The sequence below is a fragment of the Microtus ochrogaster genome, linkage group LG3 (genome assembly GCF_000317375.1).
Source record: "Microtus ochrogaster isolate Prairie Vole_2 linkage group LG3, MicOch1.0, whole genome shotgun sequence".
NCBI classification, from domain to species: Eukaryota; Metazoa; Chordata; class Mammalia; order Rodentia; family Cricetidae; genus Microtus; species Microtus ochrogaster.
The window spans coordinates 35,793,654-35,803,541 of NC_022029.1; the positions used below are offsets into that span (position 1 = coordinate 35,793,654).

Genomic DNA, 9,888 nt, shown 5'->3' on the forward strand with positions numbered 1-9,888 from the left:
GTCCCTGCATATAGTTTTGAAGATGGTTTCACTCATAGCCCAAGCTGGCCCTAACCTCATTATATAGCACAGGCTGAGTTTGAATGTGAAGTGTTCCTCTTGCCTTCACTTCCTGAGTGCTGTGATTACAGGCATGAGCGACCACTCCCAGCTTTAAAACAAATTTTTCTTTATTTTATTTTATTATTTTTAAAGTTTTTGTTTTATTTATTGTCTCCCCATTCTGTTCTCTTTAAAGCAGATTGCTCTGATTGCTTGGCTGAGTTTTTCCTGTGCAGTGTCTTTTGTGATGGGTTCCCAATGTTATTCACTGACTTATATGTTTGGTATGTTCAGATTTGCTTGGTTGTTGGTGGTGCTCTTGGTTTGTTTTCAGAATCAAGATGAGTAATTTCTCCCCCCCCTTTTTATAACTTTTTATTGATTTTTGTGGATTGCACATGGTGCATCTTGATTCCACTCATGTCTTTATCCCTTCATATCCACCCTCTTCCCTTGCAATCTCCTTCCTAAGATAAAACAAAAAGACAAGAAAAGTCTCGTCATGGAAGCTGTAGTTTGACACAGTGAGTCACACAGTAAACCCTTTGGTCCATGCGTCTAGTTTGAGGCCTCTGGTTTCTGCTACAATATTGACACAAGCCCTCACTGGATATCCTCTTGTCCTGTGTCATGGAGATCCTGAAGGTTTGGGTATGCAGGACCAGGCCCTTCACATGCTCCAGCCTAGCTGGGTTGATGATGGGATGAGACAATTCATAGCTCTGCTTCGGGGCCTGAGTGATTGCTGGGCTGGTCAGCCCTGCTAGCTCTTCCTCATCCTTACCACCATGGTGAACTCTTCAGCACCCCCACCCCTGCAGCTTACCCTGTGCAGTAAGTAGCAAGGGGCAGGCTGGCTCACCCACACCTACACCACCAGGGCCTGCTCTACTGTGTTGCCCAGGTGAGGTGCAGAGCATTTTCCAAGTGCTACAGCTGGTGAGGGGCAGAATCAGCTCTCTTGCCTGCCATGGTTGTCTAGGACTAGGGGGCAAGATAAGCAATTTCATATAAAATCTTTTAATTATTTCTTGGATTTTTTTTGATTTATTCAACTATATCTAAAGTAAAACCAGAATCTTAAAAATTACTACAAGAAACCCTCCTACCCCGATATCACATGATCTTCTAATTCTGATAGTTCACAAGATCTAAGTCTAGATCTAGTGAGCTGTACAGTACCGACTGCTGCACATAGGGAATGCTTGTAGGCTCTTACTCGGGTAAGCTTCCTCTTCCCAGGTCTGCCAGCTCATGAATTTATGCCTCCAGTCTCTTTTCAGTTTCTTTTAAGATAACTTCTCTTCTGCCTCAAGTTGTAAAGATACCTTCATAATTTGTTTTACTATCTGATGTTTGTTTACTTTTGTTTGGGTGAACATGTGTGATGGTCAGATCCAAAGTTGAAGTCAGGTGTATTCTCGAGGCAGGTCTCTTTGAAACTGTCATCTAGCTGGCCAGCTTGCCCCATGGATCGCCTGCCCTCTGAGTGCTGAGGTTACAGCTGATTACTTTGCCTGCCCAATATTTCATGGGTGTCGGGGATCCAAACTAAAGTTCCCTATCCACTGAGCCATTCCCCCATCACCTTTTATGCTTTCTCTATAGATCTCTAAACGTTTTGCTTATCAAAGCTAAATACTTAATCAGTCTGTCTCTTGGGTGGCACTGCACCGCACCTTCATATTGCAGCAAGTCTGGACCTAATCTTAATGATACTAGTCAAAAAGGACCAGAGGATTCAGAGGCTAATCTATCCTTTATAAAGATCAGCTTTTCATTTAATGGTTTCATGTACTAATGAATATTAGCTAATTTATTTGTTCCAGGTTGCAATATTTATCTTTCTACATTTATTATGAATCCTCCCAGAAGGAAGAATTCCTCTTTAATTAGGGATATTTGGTTATTATAATATACAGATCAGACAGGAAAATTTGTATGTATATTTAATTTTTTTCAGGGTGAGGAATTAGTACCACAGTCATTTTCAGTGTAATTCAGTGTTTTGTTTTTTTAATGAACAATAGCAATACTCAGTTTTGGAAACTGGAAAGTCCAATATCAAGATTGTTTTAAGTATCATTTACTTCAGCCTATAAAGCTATTGTATTTTGAATAGTTACAGATTTTTGGCTTTAGAGGGTTTTTTGTTGTTATTGTTGTTTATTTGTTTTGTTTTGAGACAGGGTTTCTCTGTGTAACAGCTCTGGCTGTCCTGTAACTCACTCTATAAACCTGGCTGGCCTTGAACTCACAGAGGTCCACCTGCTCTGCCTCCCTAATGCTGGGATTAAAGGTGTGTGCTACCACTCCCAGCTTAAAGGGTTTTTTTTTAAAAGATTAATTTTATTTTTATTTTTGTATACCACATATGCATGAGTGCCCACAAAGGCCAAGAAAGAGGGCTGACTAACCTGGAGTTAAAAGTGAGCTACCCTGTGTGATGCTGGGAATTTAACTTGGGTCTAAAGAACAGCAAGTGATCTTAACTGCTGAGCCATTTCTCCAGCCCTTGACTTGGTCTTAAAATTTTTCCATATTTCACCAGGCAGTGGTGGCACATGCCTTTAATCCCAGCACTTGGGAGGGAGAGACAGGTGGATCTCAGTGAGTTCAAGGCCAGCCTGGTCTACAAAGCGAGTTCTAGAACAACCAGGACTGTTACGCAGAGAAACCCTGTCTTGGAAAAACAAACCAAACCAAAACAGAACAAAAATAAAACTCCCAAATGATTCCATCTTTTATCAGTGAGAAAGTTTTTTATGATATTCAGGTGTTCTGTTGTTATGCTCTATGGCACACTTTCTGTTACAACTACATGTCCTTAGCTTTATACCGTCTTATACTATACAGGTTTTATTTAAAGAATTAAGTCTATATATGTACTCTGAAAAATACTTGCTGTACATGTATCCTATTGCATGTGAGTGTGTGTGTGTGTGCGCACGCACATGTGCTTGTGGAGGCCAGAGGTCTCCTTGGTTTCATTCCTCAGGAGTTGTCCTCCTTATATTTTGAAACGGGATCTCTCCCTGGGATGTCACCGACTATAGAAGTCTAGCTGACCACTGGGCCTCAGACAATGTGACTATTTTCATATTTTTTGGTTCTTAGACTACAAACATTCAGTACTACTTCTAGCACCAGGATGGTGGGTCATTTCTTCCATAGGCTACCTGATTTTTTTGGTGTGCTACATAAGACATTAGCACATACTGGTGTGCTCATTGCCCTATGTCATGTTGCATTTGTGTACGTGTGCAAATCAATGATCTTAACATTTAGCTTTGACTCCTCAGAGGAAGGCTGTGGCTGTGCCTGTCTATGTGGTATGCCTTAGACAAAGCCCCATAAGGAATAAGTCCTGACTGAGGGATGTGTCAGGTCTTAGATGACCACCTACCTACCTGTCCCTTCAGGATCTGGGTGACTGTCACTGTGGATACCTGTTCTATCTCACAGGAAGATGACTAGGACCTTGGCTGGTATCTAATTGGGCTGCAGCATCTTCATGGTGGTTTCCAGTGCCTTGTTGGTCTTTTGTTTCCAAAAGGCTGGGTCCTGCCTGCTGGAACGTCTTGTACTCCAAGGCTCTGTAGCAGCAGCACCCAGGCTTATATGATTGTGTCTGGTAGTAGGACAGTGGTGCTATGTCCTTAATTCATCTTTATACCCCCACCCCGCCAGCAACCAAAGCTCATACATGGGCTTGTGAAGCAAGCGCTTCTACTTGTTGAGCCCTCTCCCTAGCCCTTCTTGCCTTTTAAACTAGCCCTAGAGTGAGGTGAGGGAAGTATCTGAAGCATCAACTATGACTTAACAACCGTAACACAGATTTGAATAATCAAATCTTTATTATTCGCTCTTATGGTAAAGGTTTTGAAAATACCAGCCTCGTTGCAGATTCTCTCATTATATTTAAGGCTGAGAAGGTGGCTCAGTAGGTAAGAGTACTTGCTCTGCAACCATTAGGACTTGCAACTACCAGAACCCACATTAAAGCAAAAACCAAAACCAGGCATGATTGTGGGTACCTGTAACCTGCACTGGGGAACTGAGACAGGTGGCTCTCTAGAGTCGCATCTCAGTCCAAATGGTGATCTTCCTTCCAGTTTAAGAAGAGACCTTGTCTGAAGACTATAAAGTGACATACCAGTGTCCTGATCTGGCTTCTTTATGTGCATACATAGCACCATGAAGGGATGTGTGAGAGAAAATCTGACCTAAGACATGATAGAATACAACCTAAAGCCTTTCAAATCTTTGTGAGAGAAATCAGCCAGAAGAGCTCTTAAGGATTCATCAGAATTTAAAACAGTGGTTTACCTAGGGTTCCTGAGTGTCCTTATACCAGGCAGAAATTCATACAGAACTAGTTATAATAGCACATAAAATTGTTATATAATGTGCTAGGACTTACTGCAGTTAAAGTGAACCATCAGGCTAGAAGTCATTCAGTCCTTTGGGTAGTTTAAAATCCCAGAGGTGGCATCTTTGATTGAATGTGGTGATTATATCTTACCAAATGAATCGATGTCAAGTCGATTAAAATTCCTATTTATGTCTATCATTGATTCTTTAGTATTTTCTTTTTTAAAAAGGAGGGGTCTATTACTGAGGTTGAGAGATGGCTCAGCAGTTAAGAGCATTTGCTGCTACGGCAGAGGACCTGGTTCGTGTTTCTAGCACACACATGGCGTCTTACAATGGTTTGTAACTCCAGTTCCAGGGGATCCAATGCCCACTTCTGGCCATCACAGGCACCAGGTATATATGTGGTACACATAGGCAAAACACTGGTACACATTTTAAAAAATATGTATCATGTATTTCTTAGAAATATTTGGTTTTGCTTGACATTTAACTGTGTTTTCAGAGAACTTGAAATGTTTGTTCTTTTGAGGGAATAAAACAATTTGTTGGCTTCTGTGTAAATGAATTTTGTGAACCTGATTTGAGAAAGTAGATGATAAAGATTCGTATTCAGAAACTTAGCAATACACTTCATTTTCTGTAAGTAAAGTAATTCTCTGTTTGATTTATTTGCCTAATAGGTTCTATTCAGCTTTTAGTAACTATCAGTAAATGAAATTATCAAACTTGAATCCTGAAAATTTTTACATAAAACACCAGATTTAACCAGCATTTGAATGTATGAGAATTTATCCAGTTATTGTTTTTAGTCATTGTGTTTCTCTGGTGTGGCTGTATATAATGAATTTGATTCTGCACAATAAATGTCTATCTTAGTTTAAACTGATATTGTATGTAGAATAAGTTTCTGCTTGAAGGTGTGCTCCTGGAATCAGCCAAGCTCCTAGCCTTATTGGCACACAAGCATTTTATGCCTTCACCTCTACAAAACAGAGTATTCAAGTGTTCCCTGAATGCTAGAGGCCTGGAGTAAAAAGAAAGGAGAAAACTATTCTATAAATAGATGAACAAGACCTTGCCTGATTGGAGCATCATTATCCAATTAGACTGATAGAAAGAACATACAATTGTAACTCATTATTAGAGCTCAAACTGTAGTACCTGGAGTGGGGGTTCGTACACATCAGAATATAAAGTCAGTAATGTAAACAATTATTCTGTTTGACTCATTCCTGTATAGCTAGCCCTTAACAGACAGTATGTATAATATCTGAGATGTAGCTTAGTTGGTATGAGTGCCTGCCTAGCATGCATGAAGTCTGGGTTTGATCCCCAGCACCACACATACCTGTAATCTAATACTGAGGAGGTAGGAGCAGGAAGGTCAGAAATATAAGGTTATCTTTGGCCAAGTAGTGAGTTTGAGACCACGATAAGTGAGTCTTTATAAGAGACAAATTTATAACCATTGAATCCTGGGAGAATCAGTGACCATTTTACCTTGTCACATGAAAAGATCTGCCAAAGCTGATTAAAGTAGAACAACATGTTTCTTAGGGTTTCTGTTGCCGTGAAGAGACACCATGACCATGGCAACTCTTATAAAGAAAAATATTTAATTGGGCGGCTTACAGTTTCAGAGATTTAGTCCATTGTCATCATGGTAGGACACGGCAGCATGCAGGCAGACATGGTGCTGGAGAAGGAGCTGAGGATTCTGCATCTCAATCCGCAGGCAAAAGGAAGTGAACTGTGTCACTGGGCATAGCTTGGACATAGGAGATGCCACAGTGACACATTTCCTTCAACGAGACCAGCTACTCCAACAAAGCCACACCTCATAATAGTGCCTCTCCCTTTGGGGGCCATTTTCTTTCAAACTACCACATTCCACTCCCTGGCCCTCAAAGGCTTATAACCATATCATAATGCAAAATGTATTCAGTCCAACTTCAAAAGGCCCCATAATCTATCACAATCTCAAACTTGTTTAAAAGTCTAAAGTTCAAAGTCTCTTCTGAGATTCATATACTCTCTTAACTTTAATTGCCTTAAAATCAAAATAAAAAAGCAACTCACATACTTCCAACATATAATGGCACAAGACATACATTACCATTCCAAAGTGCATGGAAGGGAGCATAGTAAGGAAACACTGGACCAAAGCCCCCAAACCAGCCAGGCAAACTCCATAGTCTTCACCTCCATGTCAGATGTCAAAATGCTCTTTAGATCTCCAACTCCTTTCAGCTTTGTTGATTGTAACACACTTCTCTACCCTGGGCTGGTTCCACTCCCTCTTAGCAGCTCTCCTTGATAGATATCCCATGGCTCTGGCATGTCCATCATCTTGGGGTCTCCAAGGTTATCCACGCTTCAACTTCACAGCTTCATACAATGGCTTTTCTAGGCCTCCGCTCAGGGATACCCCTGACACATGCCTGGCCTTAATGGCTTTCCTTAGTTGTTCTTTGACTCTAAAGCCAGAACCATGTGATCAAAACTGCCAAGTACTGGTGTTTACTGGGGCTGGAACATGTGTGTTTGTTCAATTACATCTTCATCAGCTTTCTGTTTTTGATGATTTCCTTCACTGCCTAATCTTGGCTGTTCAGAAATTGGGTCTGTAGACCAGGCTGGCCTCAAACTCAGAGATCTGCCTGCCTCTGCCTCCGAAGTGCTGGGATTAAAGGTGTGCGCCACCACCAGCACTAAGCTTTTCATAGGGTTTAAATTTAGCTGGGTGGGTCTTTCCCTGAACTCACCACTCCCTTTATTCTACTTCTTAATTGGTTTATCTCCTTGAGCACAGGATTTAGTTCTCTTCCCTGGTGCTCCTTTTCTCCTCAAATTTTACATTTTATATTTTTCCTTGCTAAGCTTGCTCCTTTTCATTATAAATCTTCACTAGAGCTAACACTAATAACCACGTGACAAAGACTATACTAGGCTGCTTTGAAATTTTCTCTGCCAATGGAATTAATCCAAAACTCTTCAGTTTAGTCACAGGCAAACTTTTCAGACAAGGACAAAAAGCAGCCACATTTATCACCAAAATTTCACAAGAATGATCTCTGGGCAACATACTAAAATTCTTCTCTGAAACCTCTTGAGTCAGGTTCATCAAATCACATTGAGTACCACTGTCTTCCATGCTCCTGCTAGGATGGCCTGTTAAATAGCACTTAAAGTGTTCAACCATTTTCTAATCCATAGTCCCAAGGTCCATATTCCTTCAGGTCAGGCCTATCAGCAATAGAAGTTCCTGGTACCAACTTCTGTCTTAGTTAGGGTTTCTGTTGCTGTGAAGAGGCACCCTGACCATGGCAACTCTTATAAAGAAAATATTTAATTGGGTGGTTTACACTTTCAGAGATTTAGTTCATTATCATCATGATGGGACATGGCGGCTTGCAGGCAGACTTGGTGCTGCAGAAGATCTGAGAATTCTACATCTTGGTCCATAGGCAACAGGAAGTGAACTGTGCCTTTGGGCATAGCTTGAGTGTAGCCCTCAAATCCTACCCCTACAGTGATACATTTCCTTTCCTCCAACATGGTCACACATCCTAATAGTGCCACTCCCTGTGGGGGTTATTTTCTTTCAAACCACCACAACATGCTTCTAGCCAAGTTTTATTTACAGCGCTACTAATAGCTATATCCATGGTACTCTTTGTCTTTGTGGGTTTTCTGGGATATTGTACCCTGTACCCTCTCTCTCTAGTTAGAAAGTGAGAGATTTTGAAAGAGCTATATTAGACACCAGAAGGCACAGGTTCAGTTGTTAGTATTTATTACTATTAGCTATGGGATTGTCACAGACTTTGTCTCATCTAACAGATGGAGGGACTGATTTAAATGACCTTTAAAACCTCTTTTAGTTCTAACACATGGTGGATTTTCTTTTTTTCACTTTTTTTTTTAGATTTATGTAGTGTGTGTGTGTGTGTGTGTGTGTGTGATATTTGAACCTGGGTCCTCTGGAAAAGCAGCCAGTGCTCTTACAACTGAATCACCTCTTCAGCTGTAAAATGTTGGTGGTTTTGTAAATTTCCAGCTATAGTATATTTGATACGGAGACCTTGAATAATAAATATGTGATCCATAATTTTAGATAAATTTTTTTGAGAATTACATCTTAGTACATCTAGAGCCATATATACTGTTTCACACGTGCACACACACACACACACACACATACACACACACACATATACACACACCTTTGAAAATACCAAATATCTGCTTAGTTTTTGTTGTGAAAAAGTCTTTAGTTTTAAATGTGACATTGAGTAATGGAGCTATTGCACAGATAACTGGAGACATGGGTTTCAAAATCAGGAGAATAGGGATAGTCTTGAAGTTACCCAGGTCATAGTTCAAAATGTAACTTTGATATTACTTAGGAGAATAGCATGAGGCAACACGCATTTAAGAGGTGACGGAAGACACGGAGCACTGCAAGGAAACAGAAAAGTAATGGAAACCAGAGAGCTAGAATAGATGGTATCACTAATGTTGTTTGTATGCTGGTGTTGAGGTTCACGTGTATAGTTTGGTGTGCACATATGTCCACATAGATGTGGAGGATGCTTTCCTCAATTGCTTTTCTGCCCACTCCCCTTTTCTCCCTCCTCCAAATACCAAGGTTTCACCCTAAACTAGCCTGGCTGGCCTGGAATCCTCTGTGTGTACCAGGCTGGCCTTGAGCTCGGAGATCAGCCTGCTTCTCCCTCCCGTGTTCTCAGAATAAAGGCATGCACCTTGATAACTGGATCCACCTTGTTTTTTAAGACAGGGTCTCACTGAACTTGCAGCTCACTAATGGGCTGGATATGTGGTCCTACTGTCTTTATTTCCTCAGTACTGGGATTACTGGTATATATCATACCTGGCGGTTTTGATTTTCAATGGGCACTTGGCATCCAAACTTGGTTACGTGTTTGCACAGCAAACACTATGAGTCTCAGCTCCCTCATTAATAATCTTCAGAAGGGAACTTGGCTGATAGCCACTTAGAAGCATCACTCCAAGTGAAGTTAGGATTCACTGCTAGCAAATGACCCATGAGGGTATAGAGGATCTCTGAAAGACAGTTTGAGCTGTCAAGGCATGCAATTCAGTGTACAGAAATAAAATACGTTCCCAGAGTTTTAAAAGGGGCAATAACTAAGTGTAATGAAGAATGACTGTATCATAATACCCACACATGTTAGTCAGAAAGTGTTGGTGAATGGAAAGGAGTGAATTTAAAACCCTGATGTTGGAAGAAGGCCACTTGTTGGTTCCCGGCTGCTTAACCCCAAAATAATCATACAGAAACTATGTTAATTAAATCACTTCTTGGCCCATTAGCTTAGCTTTTTATTGGCTAACTCTTGCCTATTAATTTAATCCATTTCTATTTATCTGTATATTGCCATGTGGCTGTGGCTTACCACCTAAAGTTCCAGCATCTGTCTCCAG

The 9,888-nt window shown here is 40.8% G+C and overlaps 1 protein-coding gene across 1 annotated transcript in view; it reads left to right on the plus strand.

Moving 5' to 3' along the window:
* Nucleotides 1-9,888, plus strand: part of Sos1 (SOS Ras/Rac guanine nucleotide exchange factor 1) — a 92,868-nt gene that overhangs the window by 17,492 nt on the left and 65,488 nt on the right. The window lies entirely within an intron of this gene.